At 34.0% G+C, this 22,600-nt stretch overlaps 1 protein-coding gene across 1 annotated transcript in view; it reads right to left on the minus strand.

The window, feature by feature from the left end:
* The window catches only part of LOC144967441 (uncharacterized), a 160,968-nt gene extending 139,551 nt beyond the window's left edge, over nucleotides 1-21,417 (minus strand). The window contains exon 1 of the mRNA XM_078904696.1: nucleotides 21,240-21,417. The gene's annotated coding sequence lies outside the window, so the exon portion shown is untranslated. The remainder of the gene's footprint in view (nucleotides 1-21,239) is intronic.
* Between the last annotated feature and the right edge of the window lie 1,183 nt (nucleotides 21,418-22,600).

The raw sequence follows: 22,600 nt of genomic DNA on the forward strand, positions 1-22,600 counted from the left end.
ATCGACTCGACTCCAAACTATTTTGGCTTTCACGTAAGTTAAATTTGTCTTTACCAAACACCGTTTAAATCTTGAGCTTTTACATTGTGAAATGTCCAATAAAGGAGCTCAAGGTGCCTTACAAGTGGTACATAGCCAACAGCAACACTTAACATGTAGAACGAGGCATGACACCCATGTTAGGTGATAAAACGTTGTTAATGGTCAGTTACCCGTTTTACAAAATGAATATGATGAGAGAATGTGAGTAAAGAGCATTTTCTAAGCATTTAATTATGCGCCGTTCATAGCGGGACTAGAAGCCAGGACTTTTCTATCCAAAGGCGAGTGTCATATCTCTAAACCACATAGCCACATACAGTAGACGCGTTAACAAATTAACTATCTTTCCCATTAATGCTATCAGCCCTAGTGTTTTAACCGTAACACCCCGAGCTATACTTTATTCCATCCACGATACAACAAATCCCATGTTACTTGGTGTCGACTCCTCTCCAAACCATTTTGGCTTTCCGATAGATTAACTCCGTCACTACCAAATACCTTTTAGGCACAATGAGGAGGAATATTGGAAGCATTGGGGGAATGGATATCCAATCTGGCAATCCACAGATTGAGACTGGACATTGCAAGTTCAGGTGCTGGAAAAATCAGTTAATTTTTAAAAGTGTTACAAATTTTTACTCATTCATCTATCCCGATGCCTCAATTATCAGAATACTCTCTTCTCAAGCAAAGGTTTTTTATGAGATTTTTTCGGACTCCCCAGGCCACCGAACAGCAATTGGGTAGCTGGGTCTGTTAGATCAACTTAAGAGTATTTTGCGATGAACTAGTGTTCTATCAAAAGGGTAGCAACCTGTTGCTATTGTCCGTTCAACGCAATAAAACGTTGATGATAAAATCAAGCCCCATCTGTACTATGGCATTAAATGACTACCCCCTTTATATTCATCAGTTTTTACCAGATAAATTTCGTACCCTGGAAATATATTCACACGTTTGGCCAGAAAACTTGTTATTCAAATATCGATTTATTAAAATAGCCCTCATTTTGTCAACGAGTCTCAAACCTGGGACCTCGCTAGGTCCCAGGTTTGAGAGTTTTTGCCAAGATGAAGGTCATTTAAATCAATCGAAATAAGAATGACGTATTTTCTGGCCAAATTAAAAAAAAAAACCTTATCTTCTCAGAGTACGGCAATTATTTGGTTAAGCCATGATCGGTACCTAACAAAATAAGCAATCTTGTTGTGCTGTGATCTAGTGATGTGGATGGAATCAGCTTGAGGTCTCGTTGCGAGCGTTTCAAAGATGATTCAATGGAAAATCATCCTTACTCACATTTTGCTAATCAACGACTGATTGTGTAATGTTTATTCTGAAATGTCAAGCGTTGATGAGTTTGGTCCGTGACTCAATAGATAACAATAATAGTCAAAGTCTCTCCCTGCAGTACTCCTGTGTGTCTTTTATTTAGTACGGTCCTTTACACGTATCAACCACTCCACTGGAGCAGTCGTGAATGAGAACCTGTCTATACAAATACGAACGTTGGATTGCTAATGAAGGAATCCGTGGAGATAAATGAAGGACTCAACCTTGAGCCGCCCCACTGGGACTCAAACTTAACACATGATGTCACAACCCGAGTGTCATACCGCAAATGTACATTTAATTCGGTCAAAATGAACATTTTTATCCAGACTGGTGACTTTAATAGTCCTCGAGAAACTAGATTGGAGATACAAAATTCTTTGTAAAATATATTACAGTTTTACAACTGGAAAACAGATTATTTCTCTCTTTTCGCTTTTTGTTATTTTTAAACACAAATCTGTTGACTTTCAAATCCTCTTTGTTATCAGCGCTTTTACAGAACGTTCATATTTCCGTCCAGACTCCTAAATTTAGATGCTGTCTATTCATATCATTAATTACCAGATTATATTACGTTATCTTCCGTTATTTTTGCTACAGTTTTTCATATTTTGGAAATAACCGATAAAATAACAAAGCGGTTCTAAAAGATAATCGGATTACAAGATGTTAAGTTTGGTACTGATAAATTTGTTGAAAAGTTAGGTTGCTTAACAAGTTAAATACGTACTCTGGAATGGTACTAATGAAAATTTAGCCAGATAACTCGTCATTCAAATATCGATGGATTTGAATTACTCTCATTTTGGTAAAAACTATCTAATCTTGGACCATAAATTTTAAAATAGTAATAATGATAATAATAATAATAATAATAATAATAATAATAATAATAATAATAATAATAATAATAATAATAATAATAATAATAATAATAATAAAAATAATAATAATAATAATAATAATAATAATAATAATGATAATAATAATAATAATGATAATAGTAATAATAATAATAATAATAATAATAATAATAATAATAATAATAATAATAATAATCATAATAATAGTAATAATAATAATATGACTAAGACGTTCGTATCATGAAAAATAAGATAGACCTATATATATAAGGGAAAACGATTTAATCTGTCAAATATTTTCTAATAAAATCGTGGGATTTGTGTGTTTTGAACGGACTTAAATATAAAATATGTCTTTTTTTAGAGTAGGGCAATTAAGTTCCTAATAAATAGAGTTGATGGAGTCCAGAATACGGCCAGGAAAAATAGTCAAGCGATAGTAAGCTTGTTCATTGACAGGATAGGGGATGATGAATATAAAAATCTGGCCAAAGCTATGCGTCCTTGGGTAAGAAACTTCAATTGTAATAAACATAATGGCGGCTATGTGGTCTAGTGGTATGACACTCGCTTTCGGATCCTGGGTTCGAGCCTCGCGTTCGGCGCATAGTTGAGCCCTTGGAAAAGGCTCTTTACTCACATTCTCTCACCGTACTCAGGTGTATAATGAGTACCTGGCCGTTAACAGCGTTGTCTTCAATTGTAATATCGGCTAACAGGCGTCATGTGTCGTCCTACATGTTAAATGTTGCTGTCGACCAGGGACCCCTTGTAAAGCGCTTTGAGCACATTTAGTGGATATTGCCAGGTTAACGGCCAGGTACTCATTTTGAACTTGAGTATGGTGAGAGTATGTGAGTAAAGAGCCTTTTCCAAGGACTCAACTATGCGCCGAGAGCGAGGCTGGAACCCAGGACCTTCCGATCCGAAAGCTAGTGTCATACTACAAGACCACATAGCCGCACATTGAATCACAATCAGTGTAGACTTCTTCTCTTTTTTATTTCTTATTTCATTATTGCGCCAAGAAAATGACGTTCAATAAACAATCTAAAAGCCCACGCAAGAATAATAACGATCCACAGTTATGTGGCCACGGCCTAGTCCAGGCATAGATCCAACAGAAACGAAAGCGTTTAAACAATAGTATTACTGTCTGAAATATTTGTTTGTGTAAGGGATAAGGGGTAACTGCTCTGATGACTGGGATTATGGTTTTTAATGTGTTCCAATGAGATAGGAGCAAACAGTAGTTGCCATTATTTACATAAATGTGGCAGCTTTGATGCACAACTGTCGGGGTTATAAAAAATAGATATGATATATTGTCATAGTTAATTATTCATTGGTTGTGGGTGTGGATTAATTGCGTTACCTTTTTTTTTCTTTTTTTATGCTAGATTGGAGAAGGGCGATACATTTTGGTAAGTCTAGGCTACTTACATTTGGGGTGAACATTCGTGGGTTTGAATCCAAAGTATTTTTTTTCTCTCTCAGAGCTATAGCGATTTGATTTGAAAATATGAAGGTTAAAAGTTTGGAAACAGTTTTGGCCGCAAGTTGAGGCAGGCTTTTTCCCTGTTTAGTTTGGCATTTTTTATTGTGTTTTTCTTTCAGTTTTCTCTAGCACTTTGAAAGAAACTACGTTTCAGATTGTAAAAGATTTATTTAGGCTTTTTATAAGACGGAAAAGTTGGAAAGCTGGAAAGTAATTTGAATATATTATCATCATGCAATGGTATAAATATCTATTGAGCAAATTATGATTTTGGGTCCATATTAATATCTGCATTGCGAAACAAGCTGTCGGATAACTTTCACAATTAACAAATCAACGCGGCATGTGGTCAATCGATTTTTTTTTCACGAATCACACATGAATGGAACAATCTGCCAAATAAGTAGTGACAGGACCAAGTCAAGATCAATTCTTGGCCGTTCTGACCACATGGCGTTACACTATAGATAGTATGCGCTTGGCTAAGACGCTCACAACATTGCCATACGGAAGTTTAACGGACCAACAAACAAACCTATGTGTAACCTGGAACGTTTATAGATAGTATGCAGATGACGTCACTCAGGCCTTTGTTATTGTTTTTGCCATCCGCGTTTGTGAGTTGTTCTCACTAAACTGTATTAACCAGACTATAAAAGTTCACAGAGTTTGTGTGTTGGTCCGTTATACTTCCGGATGGCAATGTTGTGAACTCCTTGGCCAAGCGCATTCTATCTATAGTCTGGTTAATACAGTTTAGTGAGAATTACTCAAAAAGGCGGATGGCAAAAGTCACCTGAGTGACGTCAACGCCATACTATCTATTGAGTAATAGGGTTATATTAGATCTGGACGATGTTGTTCCTGCATGAGGTTTGATGTTATTGTTCATTGTTTTGTTGTTTTGTTGTTTTTAAGGGTTTTACGGCGGTTGCAACACATTTAGGTTATATCAGCGCCAGTAAAAAGGAAGAAAATGGGATAGTAAAAAGTTCTAGAATTACAATTAAAGCACCCAAGAGAAAGTAAGACAAAGGGGAATGGGAACAAATAGGGATCAGATGTAGATTCCAAGAGCATACCACCAATGTACTTAGTTTGAGATCACCTATGTCTCATCCGGACACAAGCACAAAATCCAACAAAGAGGAATACACTCAAATGCTTACATTATACATTAAAAATAACAAATATAATAATACATAACAGAGAGATGATTTACAAGGAAAAAAATATCATCTCCCAAAACAACTATGCATTTGACTGTTTCCCTCTCAGTCAGGACTCCGACGACGAGGGCCCGGAAAAAAAACAAGTAATCTCATTCCAAGACAAAGACAGAAAGCTTGTTGGATAAGATATAAGGGGATAGAAGACACAGTATGTACCTCCCTGCCCGCTATGGGAGGTCAGGATCCCCACCCAGTTATTGTTCATTGAACGCTATTTTCTAGGCGTTGACTGCCCTAAAAAAAAAAAAGAAAAACAAAAGTGTGATGTCAACAAACTAGTTCACATATCCTTGAAAGTGTAAAACCACTCTTCGGGAGGACTGAAAACATACCTTGTCTAAATGAGCTTTCGGACTTCAGAGTGATGGCATCTTACTTTTCAAGCCTAAATATTTGCTCTTTTACGTCGCGTAATCCCATAGAACCTCCCTATGCATCCTGCTACTAAAATAGTTATGCCGCCTTACGATTCAATACGTAACATAAATTATGTGAAGGACTGGTTACATCCATAATTCCAGGGGTTTTAGAATCGAAAATATAGTTGTGACAGTATTTCGCAAGCCATAATAATAATAGTAATATTAATAATGATGATAATAATAATAATAATGATAATAATAATAATAATAATAATAATAATAATAATAATAATAATAATAATAATAATAATAATAATAATAATAATAATAATAATAATAATGATGATGATGATGATGATGATGATAATAATAATAATAATAACAATAATAATAATAATAATGATAATAATAATAATAATAATAATAATAATAATAATAATAATAATAATAATAATAATAATAATAATAATAATAATAATAATAATAATAGATGGCATTTGTATTGCGCATTTTTCAAAATTATATAATGCTCAATGCCCTTCACATGGGTTAAAAAGTGCATCTCTTGTGCCACGATTCACAAATACCCCCCTCCCTCCCCCCCCCCCCCCCCCCCCCCCCCCCCCCCCCGAAAAAAAAAAAAAAAAAAAAAAAAAAAAAAAAAAAAAAACACAAAAAAAAACAAAAACAAACAAAAACAAACAAACAAAATAAAAACCCCCCAAAAAACCCCCAAAAAACACGCAGACCCACATTTGAATATTCCATTGAATTAATTATAGACAGATTGATGACGTAGAAAACAAAGTATTATCGAATTAATGAACTAAAGTAAAACTAATTGTGACCCAGAAATTTACAATGATAAAGACAACAGCTGGCACATACCGAAGTATATGTTACTATAGTCATCAACATACACTTTAACAAGTCACCAGCAAATTATAGATAAATCTAAACGAATAGGTTGGAAGGAATTGATTGATATCAGAAATGACTTTTGTGCATTCAAATAATAAAAAAAGAATAAATATAATGTCAAAATTAGAGTAATTCATTTGTTTAAATATCGACATTAAGAAAAATAAAGTTATCATTATTTCTTTTCTGTATCAATCCATTTTAAAATCGACATTTCTAGATATAAATATTAGCCTACCGGAATGCCATATCTTATATTAATATTATTTTAAAATAGATTCATATATTTAATAAGATTCATATATTTAATAATGATGTTCTTTCAACATGCGAGGGGGGGGGGGGGGGTGCGAGCCAATTTTTAATGGTTATTTTCAGTCTGTTGCATGGATAACAACATTACTCAATAATATGTTTCAATGTTGATCTTGTTTACTTTTAACAGTTAGAAGTCATCTTAAGAATCAAATAGCGTGTTTTTTGATGACGCACTATGCTTTTTCAATCTGATTAGTTTTCTGTCAAAAATTAAAGAAAGCCATTTCTACAATTTTAGATGGTTAAGTTACATTCCGTCAATTTCCAAGATTTCTTTTATATGTGCGGCTTCGTGGTCTTGTTGTATAACACTCGCATATCGGATCGGGAAGGTCCCTTTCTGAGCGGCGATTATTTGAGTCCTTGGAAAAGGCTCTTTACTCACATTCTCAGACTTGTCGTGTAAACTGAGTACCTGACCGTTAACAGCGATATTTATGTCCGGAAAAATTGTAATATCGCCTACCGGGCGTTCGTCTCGTCCTACATGTAAATAGTGTTGTTGTCTAGGCACTTATTATAAAGCACTTTGGGCACATTTAGGGGATATTGCGCTATATAAATGCTAAAGCTAAGTTATCTTTAAGGAAATAGTATGTGTTATTATATTTGTCCGGAACCGGGAACCTATTAACCTCGAGCAAGCACCTCGTAAATCTGCGCTTCGCTCTTTGGACAATATAAAACCGGATATTGGTCAGACATAGTTTATATTCGATTTTCGGAACATGTTTCACCCCAAAATAAAACTGATTTGAGGCGATAGATCACATCAAGCGATTATCGGTCGTACACTGGATAAACACGTACTTAAAATTTTGGTCAGAGAACTCGTCCTTCAAGTGTCGATCGATCTAAACGACCCACATCTTTGCAAAAACTCTCAAATCTGGGACTGGACTTTTTGCAAAGATGAGGGTTATTTTAATGAATCGATATTTGAAGGACGAGTTTTCTGGCCAAATTTCTAAATTCGTGCGTTTCCAGTTAGTTAACTGGTTAAAAAGCTCATGTGGCTTACATTTGGTTGCACAACAAAAACTTCAGAATAAAAGTGAAATTTATTGCCAGTTTTGTTTCCTCTTATTGATTCAATTTGACGTTTTATCGCTAAAGTGATAAAAGTGCATGTTATTATTTTACCTTCAACCGCTTAACAATAGCACGTTAAAAAATAACGACGCGTATTAAAATGTAACCTTCAATTAATTAAACGAAGACAGATATTGTGGACGTTTCGGATTTCCCCTTTATCACCAAAACACGATGAATGAAACATTAAAAACAGCCTTAGTCTTTCACCCATCGTGTTTTGTTGATAAAGGAGAAACCCGAAACGTCCACAGTATATGTCTTCGTTTAATAAATTGAAGCTTACATTTCAATACTAATCGTTATTTTGTCCTTCGAACTTCAAGCAGCAACATTTTCTTTAAAAAAAAATATAACTTCACATTAGATCAAGTATTTCCATTAAGCTTTAGAACGCATTTTGAATCCATTGTTCTAAATAGAAACAACTTAGAGCTATTACATCTTTAAATAAGCATGAATATAAGAAAAGACTATATATATTTCAAATGATCATCACGCTTGAATTGTCAATACGTCACAGACATCGCCAAAGGCGCTTGTAAAGAATAAATCCTATTCACTTCAAAATAAACTGTTTAGTTACAATGAATGACATAATCAATCGGATGGTGAAAATGTTTCAACTGAGATATTGCCAAGTTTAGTTAGAATGTCAATTTTTATTTGAATAATGGGTTTTTGTCATAATGGATTAAATCAACCCTTTTTGTACATCTTCGGGAAATATCAAAGCTTAATTTCACTTCTAGATATTTTTTACAGCTAGTCAAGGATAACTTTCCAATACATCTGACCATAACTTCATGAAAATACACCCGATGTACTTCAAATAAAGATTAAAATGCTCTGGGAAGCATATTCTTTCAGAAATGCAAACATTAAAAATCCAAAATCTTTACCTTCCGATTGATTATGTCATGATAATACGAGCATTTGAAAAATATTTCTTAGAATAGGCTTAGAATAGGTCGTGACTCACTTCTCTCATAATGACGCATAGTAACTTAGTAACCGGTTCTAAACTATCGGAACAATGGCGGACGTCCTAATGAAATACTTCTCCGACGAGCAGAGGAGAAAAATGTTATAAATCTGAACAGGTTTTGACTTTTGTACATTCTGATCACATGACCTGTGAAAAAGTTCTAGCCAGCATGAAGAATAAAAAGTAACTATTGTCTTTGTTTAGAACCAATCTGCTCATTGCTGGGCAGACGTGGCATCAGACTATTGAATCCTATTGTTTATTCCACATGAAATTTAAATAATAGCTCAGATTGCATTGCAAGATAGTAAAAGTGCTTATGCCATCAAACATGAGATAAAAAAGATGGATTGACATCAATTTTATTACCGTAATATGTATTCGAGTTAGCATTCCACAGGCAATAAACACGATCTATTTATAGCCATATCCATTTGCGAAATTATTTCAAGTTAAATTATACCGGAAAAGAAAGCAATCTTTGACATGGTGATGAAGATTATAGACATCAGAGACATCAGAGGGAACTGTTGGAAAAAAAACTGAATACAAATGATATAATATGAGATTCCATAAAAATGTCACTACTCAACGTCGTTTTGTACTAGTACTAACAACTGACTAAAGTCAGATATCTATCCATTCCTGAGTCGAGTGGGGTCATATTTGGAAAGTGTCTTACCCAAAGACATAACGTCGGGATCATTGTCAAAGACCATTACTACACACTAAATATCGAATGCCTTTTTCGATAAGACAATACACGGTACTGCTGAGCCCCAACATTACACAAAAATGTTTTATGGCGTTGTGGTAATGATAAACCTTTCAAACAATTGTTAACATTCCCAAAAATACATAATAGTTTTTGTTAATTCAGATAAACCAAACAGAAAGCACCCCATGATAAAACAATAATGAGAATATAGATAATTATAATATAACGTTCTCCTCAAATCAAAAATAAAAGCCTCTTGTATATCTGTCACTTGACCAGGATAATTAGTTCACACTTAATGTGCGGCTATGTGGTCTATGGTATGACACTCGCTTTCGCAGCGGAAGGTCCTTGGTTCGAGTCCCGAGTGGCGCATAATTGAGTCCTTGGAAAACGACTCACATTCTCTCACCGTACTCAGGTGCACGTTGAGTCATTAGAAAAAGGCTCTTTACCGACATTATCTCACTGTACTCAGGTATAAAATGAGTACCTGACCGTTAACAGCGTTGAATCGGTTCAAAACAACCCCGTTGATATCATGTCTCGTCTCACACGTTAAGTGTTGCCATTGGCTAATGATCCCTTGTAAATCGCTATGGGCACGTTTAGTTGATATTGCACTATAGAAAAGCTCAAAGGTATATTTTCAATACAAAAGACGACATGAATTTATGCAAGTACAAAGATTTAATTTGACTAATTTTATTATGTATATATATATATATATATATATATATATATATATATATATATAATATGTGTGTGTGTGTGTGTGTGTGTGTGTGTGTGTAGACGGCGTTTAATTGTATTTTTCTTTCTGCAATGTGTCATACGCACCTTTTTTCAGATTATTATCGTATCTCAATGTGTGTTCCCTAATGTGTCATTTTGATATCAAAATGCATTTTAAAAAATCGGTGGGTCACATGCTAATTGTACCGTGACTCACTGTTTTTCATTATATTTTTCTCCGAAGAGGTTCTTTTGCTGACCAAGCACTATGTTAGTGCCTGTTATTATCACTATTTTCATTACCGTTATAATGATTACTATCATCAATTATTATTATTATTATTATTATTATTATTATTATTATCATTATTATTATTATCATCATCATCATCATCATCATCATCATCATCATCATCATTATTATTATTATTATTATTATTATTATTATTATTATTATTATTATTATTATTATTATTATTATCATTATCATTGTTATTAATATATTATTATTATTCTTCTTCATCTTATTATTATTATTATTATTATTATTATTATTATTATTATTATTATTATTATTATTATTATTATTATTATTATTATTATTATTATTATTATTATCATTATTATTTTATTCTTATTACTATTATTCTTCTTATTATTATTATTAATATTATTAATATATTATTATTATATTATTATTATTATTATTATTATTATTATTATTATTATTATTATTATTATTATTATTATTATTATTATTATTATTATTATTATCATCGTCATCAACACCATCACCATAATTAACATAAATGTTATCAGGAAGGACAGATACTTCGGCTTGACGGAATGCAATGAAGATAAATATGTGCAAAATACATTGAAAATAATAGTTTGAGAAGACTGACGCAAGTCAAAGAAGACTAATACATTCTCTCAGGTAAGTATAATGAATTTTTTTTAAAACGTGCGACATATAACATTTCTTATTTACACTTCATATGGAATATAGCATGTATTACAGGAAGTTATTTTTCTATTCAGCACTACCGATATACAAAGCTGCACATTTACAGATCGCATTTCCTCAGTGATGCTATGTTATGCCCAGTGCGTTTCACAATGCTTCATTCTACGCCAACAGGCCATTTGGACGTATATTTTCACTACATCTTGAACAAACTACCTGTTAAGCGTCATTTCATACTTGCACATATTTACAACTGAGATGATTTAAGTAATACGAGTCAAGCCAAGATCACACTGTTGGGGACCGGAGTATTGAGATATCTGTCACTAATTTGTCACCACCAGCCAAGCTGAACACCGCTTGACTTTCTTACTAGACAAAACACTGACGATCGAGCTTCGCTGCCATGCACTTTTCATTCTGTTTTTAATTCTACATGTAAAATAATACAAAACATATTGTGTGACAAGAAATAGGAAAACAAGGAATGAAAAAAAGTACCAAATACAAAAGATTAATGTCACCTCTCTCCATTTGTACGGAAATGACTACGCGCTTGATAAAGCCAATAACTGAGTTGATTTAACTAGCACGCGTCAAGTGCATTGCCCAAGAACACATGGTAGAGGGCGAGAGTTTTGCAAAATCTCTGTTAATTCGGCCATCAACCAAGCTCAACACCTCTTGAGTTCTTTCTAGACATAACACCGTACATCTCGACTCAGCAGAAATTACTTAATCCAGTTTCCATATTTATATGTAAAACAATATTTCTAAAATATCGCCTGACAAGTCAACAAATCGAAAACAAGGAATATAAAACAGTACCAATTACAAAATGTAAATGAAACCTCTTTTCATTTGAAACGGAAATGGTTACGTGCTTGATAAAGCCAATAAATGTTCAGTAAAAAGTTGGCTGTTTTGTTGAAGATTACCGGGCCAACCAGACCCCAGGCATAAGGCATAAGTAATGTTATCTTTTACCCCAACATGCGTCGGTCTGGGTTAGATCATGGCTACATGGATGTTTAACATGCCTTGATAATGATTTGATTACGATGGTATTGGGGTGGGGGAGCGAGAAAGTGGGTGGGACGGTGATACAATATTTTTTGTTATACGATCTACCTGAGCTGTTATATAGCCCAATACCAACTAAACGTGTTTATAGTGCTTTACAAGAGATCCCAAGCCAACGGCAACATTTAACATGGAGGATGAACCACGACGATTGTTAGGTGATACTAATCTTTTTTTCCAACAGAGACAATGCAGTTAACGGCCAACTACTTATTTTACACCTGCAGAAGGTAAGGTGAGGGAATGTCAGTAAAGAGCCTTTATTCAACTATGCGCAGATCAGAGTGGGATTCGAAGATTGGACATTCCAATCCGAAGGGGTGTATCATGCAACAAGACCAAATAGCGATCTATATTTAAAAAATGCGTGTTTTTAATTCTAATGCCAAAAACAAACATGCTAAATTGCTAAACCCAATTTGTCCACGCCAAATGGCTTTTAAAAAATTTGGTATTTAAAAAGCCATTTTGACACCCCTAGTAGCACGCTTCATAGTTTCGGTTTAAAATGGCGTCGAAAATCATAGGGGTTGAAATAGTTGGTTTAAAAAATTTTAATAACCATTGTAAAATCGACGCAAATTGCAATATTCTCAACTCATGTATTAGAAAACTAAAATTTTTGACGAACTGGATAATTCTAATAGCAGAAAATAGTCTGGTTTACCCTGTAAATGACGCACAGACAAACTCACAGACTTGCTGTGTCTCTTCTCTCTCTCTCTCTCTCTCTCTCTCTCTCTCTCTCTCTCTCTCTCTTCCTCTCCCTCTCTCTCTCTCTCTCTCTCCCTCTCTCTCTCTCTCTCTCTCTCTCTATATATATATATATATATATATATATATATATATATATATATATATATATATATATATATATAAAATGAATCAAATCATACCAGGCTCGTTAGCAAGTTCAGCCGATGGATACAGTTGGACTCCTGCGCGATGCCATTAACGGTGTATGTCGGTGTCGGATCTGTAGCACCGGATGACTCAAGTGGTAGAGCTTATGGTATACAAACATAATACAGATCGTAGATCAACCCTAAGTAATTAATTTCTGAATAATCTTTTTTGACTCCCTTAGCTATCATTCTAAGTAAACGTGCTCAAAGCGCTTCACAATGTGTCCCTGACCAACAGCAACACGTGAGGCGATCTTACATTTTTAAATTTCCGGCAGAGACAAGGCTGTTTACGGCCGGTACTCATTTTACACCTGAGTACGGAGAAGAGAATCTGACAAAAGAAACTTTTCCAAGGACTCAATAACTATACGCCGAGCGAGGCTCGAACCCACGACCTTTCGTTCCGAAAGCGAGTGTCATACGACAAGACCACATAGCTACATTAAGCACGAAAATAATTGATTTTCACTTTGATTCAATCAAAATCGTAATTCGTCGAATCAACCAATTTCTCGTCTCAATAGCTCAGACCTTTGTGGCTCGGTGTCTCTAACCGGTGTTTTGTCAGGGTGACTCAAGTTAAACAAACTATCAAACACGAAACGTTTTGGCTCAAAATCCTTCTTCAGCCAATTATTTTTTGAAACAGAGGTTTGAGCCCGAACTGTTCCCTATTCGATATTTTGTTCTTTTTTTTTTTGAAGCGGTTATAATTAATTTCCTCACTTTAATTTTTACAGTCTAAAGTCTAAAGCTTCTAGCAGCTTTGTATTCACTCTGTCATAATTTCATTTGTGAGCTTCAATTCAATTAGCGGAACAAGAATTGGTACACAGTTCTTTATTTCACCATGAGTTAGAACAATTAGATTTATCCTTTATTATTACAGTGGGAGTGCAAGTCTTTGCCTGCCTTTAAAAAGAATCTCAAGACATATCTTTACTGTATTTAATGACGCTATGTACTCTTGATTTGGCAATGAATTGGTTGTATTGTATGTTCTATTGTTTGTTTGGGTTTTTTTTTTTTTGGGGGGGGGGGGGGGGGGGGGGGTGTTGTATATTTTTTCTCCAAATTTATAATTAACATTCTAAAGTGCCCAGAGCTTGTGCTTTACACAAGAATGCGCGCTGTATAAATATGTATTATTATTATTATTATTATTATTATTATTATTATTATTATTATTATTATTATTATTATTATTATTATTGTTATTATTATTATTACTATTATCATCAAGTATTACACAATAATTGTAGCTTGCCAATTGTAAATATCCGTGATTATGATTGACCCACCAATAAGAAAATAACTCGGTTTGACCTGGGCGGGTAATGAACCTCTAAACAACCGTACTCTGACAAACCACGTTTTTAAAATTTTGGCCAGAAAACTCTTTCCTTCATACATCGCTTGTCAAAACTTTAAAACCTGAAAACTTCAATGACGTTTTCAAGGATGTTTCAGTTTTGAGAAATTTTAACAAGCTGTGGTTCATTTCATACATTTATATTTAAAGGACGACTTTTCTGGCCAAAATGTTTAAAAAATGTTATTTTTCAGAGCATGGTGGTATACCGAAAGCAATGCCCCACAGGAATCGAAGTGCTTTCAACCATGATTATTATGACTACATTCCTAACGGTGAACCAGGCTGACGTCTAGCTAGTTAGATTAAAAGAATTATTACAATTAAAACAAAGAAAAAATAAAAAAAAGAAACGACTTGGAATTCTAATTACATTTATGTCGAAAATAGAGTATGATACAGAAAATTATTAGAAAATGTTTTTGTCACACCTTGTCAACCCGTATTATGTAGGATATTGATGCTATATATCGAAATATACAATAAATATATGCAACTTGAATAACTTCATGAAGTGGTTATGTAGTCTTGTATTATGGGCACTCGTCGTCAGACCGGAAAGTCCAGGGTTCGAGTTCCACTCTGAGCGGCAATGGTTCAGTCCTTGGATAAGGTTCTTTATTCACATGCTCTCTCAGTACTCTGGTGCAAAATGAGTACATGGCACGTTAACAGCGTTGCCTCTGTCGAAAAAAATATTGTAAAATCGTCTTACAAACGATGTCTCGTCCGACATGTAATGTGTTGGTGTTGGTCAGGGATCTCTGGTAAAGCGATTTGAGGACGTTTAGTGGATAAATACTGTAAGTTTACTCTATAAATATGTAATTAAGGTTTAAAAATGCACAAGTGCATATATTCAAAATTCCACCTTTCTGATAACGATATATTAATTTTCACATTTTTTTTACATCCGCTTAATTCCGACATAGTAACAGTGTGACACAGAGGATGACATTTGTATCCGACATTTTTAAAAGATGATTTCGTTGACTTGAGATCGATATTTTAATTACTACAACAAAGGGACCGGTTTAGAAGTTGGGAGGGATAAGTCGAGAGTTGTCCTTTAATCTCTTATTGTCCACCCAGAACTTATTTAATGTTAGAAAGTATATTAATTTTGAGTTATCCGAAGGGTGACAATCTGCGCAAAACGCTGTAGAAACGATGATAAAACCCCAGCATGGGCTTTAGGATTATGTGACCGGGGATACACAGCAATAGTCTTTAAAATTCTAATTTAAATTGGACGTTCGAGATAAAAGTAGCGTTTGCAAATTACACGTTGTGATAAAACATGCATTGAGTTAAAGTAGATCTTATATATGTTGGTTTCAAAATATTTGAATAAATAAATCGATAAACAAATAGATGAATGAATGGATAAAAAAAATAGATAAATATAAATGAATGTATGATAAAATAAATTAATTAATTAACAAATAAATAAATAAATAAATAAATAAATAAATAAATAAAACAAATAATAAATATATAAAAAGACAACGTTTAGATTAACTTTATTCATCCATTGGGTATTGATAAACGCTAATTACACATTTTGGCGAGAAAGCACGTCCTTAAAAAAATACACGCTCTTCTAGAGCACTACAGCAGTATAACTGCTTTGCCAAAGTGTCTAAATGATATTGCAAGAAAAGAATAGAACAGATTCCTTGTAATAGCACATTACATTATTGAAAATATCAGACGATACAAAAATTTCAAAAGTAATTGTGGGAGGTAATTATTTAATAAATGATATTGTTATTATTGATACAGGATGGTTTGAGAGTTATAGATTTGTATGTTTTCACAAATTATGATTTAAAAACGTGATCGCAGTGGGAAGAAAAGTATACCATATTTTTTTATCCCGGCACCTGCCATATTTTAAGGTTGTATCGGTGCGTATTTTAAAAATGTTAAGGCTGAAAAAGGAGGATAATCGAAACAGGTGTGTAGACTAATAAAACGAATGCCTATACCAGTTGAAACAAATAGAAATGGAGGAGAAGGAGGGTTTGGGGGGAGGGATTGATCAACTTCATCAATATTCCCCACGGTTCAATTATTGAGATAAGTTAACATAACACGTAAAACATTATAGATAGGGGAGAATAATATGATCTCCTCAATCTTCTTCTTCTTCTTCTTCTTCTTCTTCTTCTTCTTCTTCTTCTTCTTCTTCTTCTTCTTCTTCTCATCCTCTTCCTCTTTCTCCTGTTCCTTCTTCATCATTATCATCATCATCATCATCATCATCATCATCATCATCATCATCATCATCATCATCATCATCATCATTATCATCATCATCTTCTTCTTCTTCTTCTTCTTCTTCTTCTTCTTCTTCTTCTTCTTCTTTTTCGTCTTCATCAACCGAATGACTCAGTTAAATCTAATATATTTGTTAATGTGTATATCTAAAAGAAATTATAAAAATAAAGATGATGTTACTTTCCTAATAGTATTTGGTATAACTTAAAAGGTCTCAAAATAGCTAAGAAACGTATGTTGTTTCATGAGTAGTCCTTCAGAATCATTAGGCCCATGGGACTAGATTGTATCTTGGTTTCTATAGTGTGAATCGGACAATGCCAATTGCCTGATACTCTTTGGCTAGGACCCTAGTTTATCGAAAAGCACTTTCCGACAGTTCTAAAAGACCCGGCTACCCTATCACTGAGGGCCCGGCTGGAGTACCTATAGAAAAATCTCGACTGCCCCTGGAATTGATTTTGATCCCTTTGCATGTGAAACGATTGTTCTACTAACTGAGCTATTGGAATCTAAAAGTATCTTAATAAGTTTCAATATAGCTCAGAATCGTGTTACAAGCAAGAAGATTGTTTCATATGCTGGACGTTTTGGGGAAAATGAGTAATGATGATCGTCAACTTGAGCAAATTGAGAAATATTTTAGAAACTGACATTTGAAGACCTGAGATGCACATTCCTCCTACTAAATCCAAGCACCTACCCAACATGGAACAACTATAAAAGACGACTAAACTTCTAAGTCATGACACGGGACCGAAGGGCTAGAGTTCAGGTGGTCGTTGGTTCGGATAAGTAAGGAAGGGCGTAGAAACTGAGACACATTTGATTCAAATGTATTTCTACTAACTACCAACTCAATTTTAATAAACAAAATGAATAAAATAACAGCTTTAAAAAAAACAACAAATTATTACCAAACACGGAATAAAATGACAATTACTACCCATGCCATGGGCAACCCAGCAATGCTTATTCGTTTTAAATTGAAAAAGAACGTTTGGCTTTAGCTCTGATGAGATAAATAGATCAAGGGATTGTGAGAGAAAATTGTCGGTCTTTAACCTCCTAGATGGCCACCAGGACGTTCCCTACACAATAATTAGAAATAATGAAATTCCTTACACCACTCAGTCCGTATCGCAGAACATAGGCTATCGAACAGAAAGCCTAGGTCATCCAATTTCGTTGATCAATGCGGGTAAAATTGCAGAAATGATATAATATGCTTTATAATTTCTATTTACAAAAGGCTAACGGATGTTTAGCTCTCAAATGAATATATTAATGAATTAGAGATTACGCAATAAGACATTAAATCCATGTCCATGGTCAATGCGTAATTCAATAAATATCAATTTGTAAAAATCATTTGCAGACCGTTTCATTCAGCGTGACATTACTGGTGACTTGAAACCGACTACAGTTCCAGTCCTCCATTGGCTGGCTGGCATTGTACTTCCCCATATTCGAAAAGCCACTGCTTCCAAAGCCCAGAATTAAAACCAGGAAATTAACTCAAGGCACCCTCTCCATGACCACAACCCAACAACAAGTGGACTGAAGTCGAGAAAGAGCTTAATGACGGAAGAAAGCATCAATAATAATAATAATAATAATAATAATAATAATAATAATAATAATAATAATAATAATAATAATAATAATAATAATAATAATAATAATAATAATAATAATAATAATAATAATAATAATAATAGTAATAATAATAAGCATATTTCTACAGCGCCGTTCGTCGAAACCTCAAGGCGCTTAAAAAACATTGATCATGCAGCTGTATACAGACTTTCAACATGGAGGGAGTGGGACAATCATGCAAATGAAGCTGGCTGTTGAAGCTCCGAGAGAAGAACTGCCCTACGGAACTGAGTTCCCCAGGAATGAATGGGTAACACTGAACAGAGCAAGGGCAAACATTGGGAGAACAGCTGGAAGCATGAAAAAGTATGGGGGGGGGGGGGGGGGGGGGGGGGCTGAGACTAGCTTGTGTACATGTGGATGCCCTGAACAGACGATGGAGCACATCCTTAGAGAATGCCGGGATGGGCCTAACTACACTGACCATGACCTAAGAGTCGCTCCACAGATGCTGTGGAGTGGGTTCGGTGTTGCAGCGACAAGCTATGATGGTGAGCGTGACATTCTGTGAAAATGTGTTGAATATTTTGACACAATGTTGAGTGAAATCGCATAGTACTATTATAGGTGGTATGCATATAAGTAAAATATACACCAGTTCCAACTACGAGATCAATCCTATTAATAACAAAGAAATGCATATCTTAACCGTTTGTAGAATTTAGTGCGAATATCCACCCAACTAACTGGTCTAAAATGATAATAACTAAGAGCTAAATTAAGCCAACTTAATTGCTGTGCTTAAAGGTAATTTAAGTTAAACACTCACAACATAGGCCGGCCAGATGAAACATACTAACACAGACAAAAATGTGTAACATTTAGCATTTACGGTCCGATTGATATATTAAAGCGAGAACTGACACCAACTGCGGTGGTCTAAAAACAATTACAAAGAGCTGGGTGACGTCAACTCCATTCGTTATACATATACGAGGTGGCGAGGCGATAGGGAGAAAACCACCCGTGGACACATTGTTCACTTTGACATAATACCAGATTAAAATTATTTTGTTGGTTTACCACAATTATGAGAAAAAAGCTAAAACCGAATAAAATATCACTTGCTACAAAAAGCCACATAATGTTCGGGAAGGATTTGAATGATGACTTCAAATATCATTTTAAATACATTTTTGTTTCTACAATACAATGCAATAAACAATACAATACCTAATCAGAGCTAAATTAGGTCAATAGTGGGTGGCCTTTGGTGCCCTATCGCAGTAATAATAAAAAACTGATATGCATTAGAGAGACATAAAGTACAAGGACCACAGCGCTTCTGAGAGATATGAAACGCCTCTTCAGTAACACAGTAATATCTGTAGGATAAATTCAATAGTGGTCACTGAAAAACTACAAGGACAATATTTGTTGAAACTATTCTTAGGAAACCGGAGGAGGGGGCTGTTTTGAAATCGGTTAGGTTGTTATAAGACATTGATGGTATGCGTTTAGCCAAAATGTTCGCAACATACGTTGGCACACAAAACGATGTGTAACCTTGAACGTTTATTGTCTGATTGATAGAATATCGTCAGAACTAGTGATGAAGTGGCTGGCAAAAACAAGAACAAAGAGCTGAGTGACGTCGATTTCATTACTTCTATAGAGAGTCTCATAGCGCCAGCGTGTGCGCGGTCCATCAGAATCCCAATAAGTATATTAAGTCGACAGATAATTATTACGGCTTGTCACCAATTACAGAAGGTCATTGTATGCATTTTAAGCATCTTCTCACCCTTCTTCTACTTCTCTTTCGTCTTCTTCTTCTTCTTTTTTCTCCTACTCTTTCTCCTTCTCCTCCTCCTCCTTCTCCTCCTCCTCCCCCTCCTCCTCCTAATCTTCTCCTTCCTTTCATTTCCTTCTTCCACTCTTCCTCCTCCTCCTCCTCCTCCTCCTCCTTCTCCTCCTCCTCCTCTTCCTAATCTTCCTCTTCCTAACCTTCCCTTCTTCCACTCCTCCTCCTGCTCTTCCTCCTCTTTCTCCTTCTGCTTCTCCTCCTCCTCCTCCTCCTCCTCCTCCTCCTCCTCCTCCTCCTAATCTTCCTCTTCCTTCACTTCTCCTCCTCTTCATTCTCGACTCAACTTCCTGTTTCTCCTCATTCTTTCTCTACTTTATCCCCCTTCTTCTTCCTTATCCATCTCTGTACAGTTCAACCTTTCATTGTTCCTTTATGCCAGTTTTATTCGGGGGTCTAATATTGACTTGACAATGATTGTGTATTGTCAGATGGGTTTTTATAAAAATTAAAATTTGAAAATGTAGCCTTTGCTAAAACACTCATACATAAAAAGCCGACGACCGCTAAATTAAAGATTAAACGACTGAATATATAAAAAGCAGTGTTTGCAGAGGGATGAAAAATGTTACAATGAAAATTAGAGATAACAACAACATAAACAACAATAATGAAAATGTTGATAATAATAATAATAATAATGATAATGATAATAATAATAATAATAATAATAATAATAATAATAATAATAATAATAATAATAATAATAATAATAATAATAACAATAAAAATGATGATAATTTTGAAAATAATGATAATAATAATAATGATGATGATAATAATAATAATAATAATAATAATAATAATAATAATAATATAATAATAATAATAATGATAATAATAATAATAATAATAATAATAATAATAATAATAATAATAATAATAATAACAACAACAACAATAAAAATAATAGTAATAATGATAATAATAACAGCAATAATAATAATAATAATAATAATAATAATAATAATAATAATAATAATAATGATGATGATAATAATAATAACAACAACAACAACAAATAAACCAATAATAATGCCCTTTCAAATTTCTTACCTTTCGTGGCGGGAACGTCAATATAATTGATTATAACTATCTCAACTTAGTTTTGTTTATCCCAGATGCAAAAACAGCAATTATAATGAGGAATAAATATAATAGTTATATAAATACAGTTGTCTATGTCATCCAGATTAGAAATAGCGTCTTTATTTGGCACTCAGTGCTATTTTCTGTGAGAACCAGTTTCTCGTCGACCACAGCCCATTTCGCAGGTTGAGCACTATCACGCACGCGCTTCACTGCTCTCCCTTCCGTGAATGAGAGTAGCGGTGAGTGCAAAAAGTACCAGAACATAACATCCGCATTATAATAGACAACTGTACAACAATATTGCCGTTTTATAAAATTGTTATCGAAGATGGTATGGAACAACTGAGCATAATAACTTGCAAAGCAAATATATATTATGTTTTTGTTTATCCTCTATGAACAGTCAAGAATATCCGCGTAGAAAACAAAACTTAAAATGGAGCAGTTTGATTCCTGGCTGCCGTCATCAAAATTATTAACAACACGTTCATCCATGTATTTTTAGAGCCATAAAGTTAATAATGTGACAATTATGTGCTTCTCGTGACTCGACAGTGAATAAATGTTCAAGTTATGAAAAATCGTTTCTGATAGATTACATCTTACACTCACTTATTTACTAGTTTGTTACCAAATTGTTATGGTCTCGTATCAGTGTTGTAATAACATAAGGTCATAACACAAAACTAAAACAATCCAATAGTTTGTATTTCGTTATCAGATTTGAAAATATGTATCCATAGGATACAACTTACGTGAAAAGTTTAGAATCCAGATAACTAAACTTAAACATTGGGTGTGTTTATTATTTTTTCTGCATCTGAATAAATCAACATGTTTTTTTTTTATATTTTGGCTAAAATAACTCGTACTTTGAATAAAATTATTCTTATCTTGTCAAAAAAATCTTCAACCGGAGTCTTTGGAATTTAAAAGTATTGATTTCATAAATATATTTCAAATTGGTTTGATAGTTTTTCCATTATAAAACTAAGGGCAAAAGATTTTAGACGATGATCAGATGATATGATATTTTCAACCACAACAATCTGTTGATGATTCATTAAATAAGATTCGAACCGTTTCAAAGCCAATCCCTTGATACCAAGGTGACGTTCGAGTCGATTCAACAGAATGTTCTGGTCATTCGTGTCAAATGGAGCCGATAAGTCCAACATACATAAAATGTTGACCTTTTTTTGTCAAGGTTTAAAATCAAAATATTTACTGCCCTTAACAGCGTATCTCGGTGCCATAGTTTTCCCAAAACGCTTATTGGAATGGTCCATACATAGATGATGCAATTTTTAATGTAAAGTTAATTG

Source organism: Berghia stephanieae, chromosome 1, assembly GCF_034508935.2.
Source record: "Berghia stephanieae isolate SIO BIC M18660-M18661 chromosome 1, UCSD_Bste_1.3, whole genome shotgun sequence".
In the NCBI taxonomy this organism is placed as follows: Eukaryota; Metazoa; Mollusca; class Gastropoda; order Nudibranchia; family Aeolidiidae; genus Berghia; species Berghia stephanieae.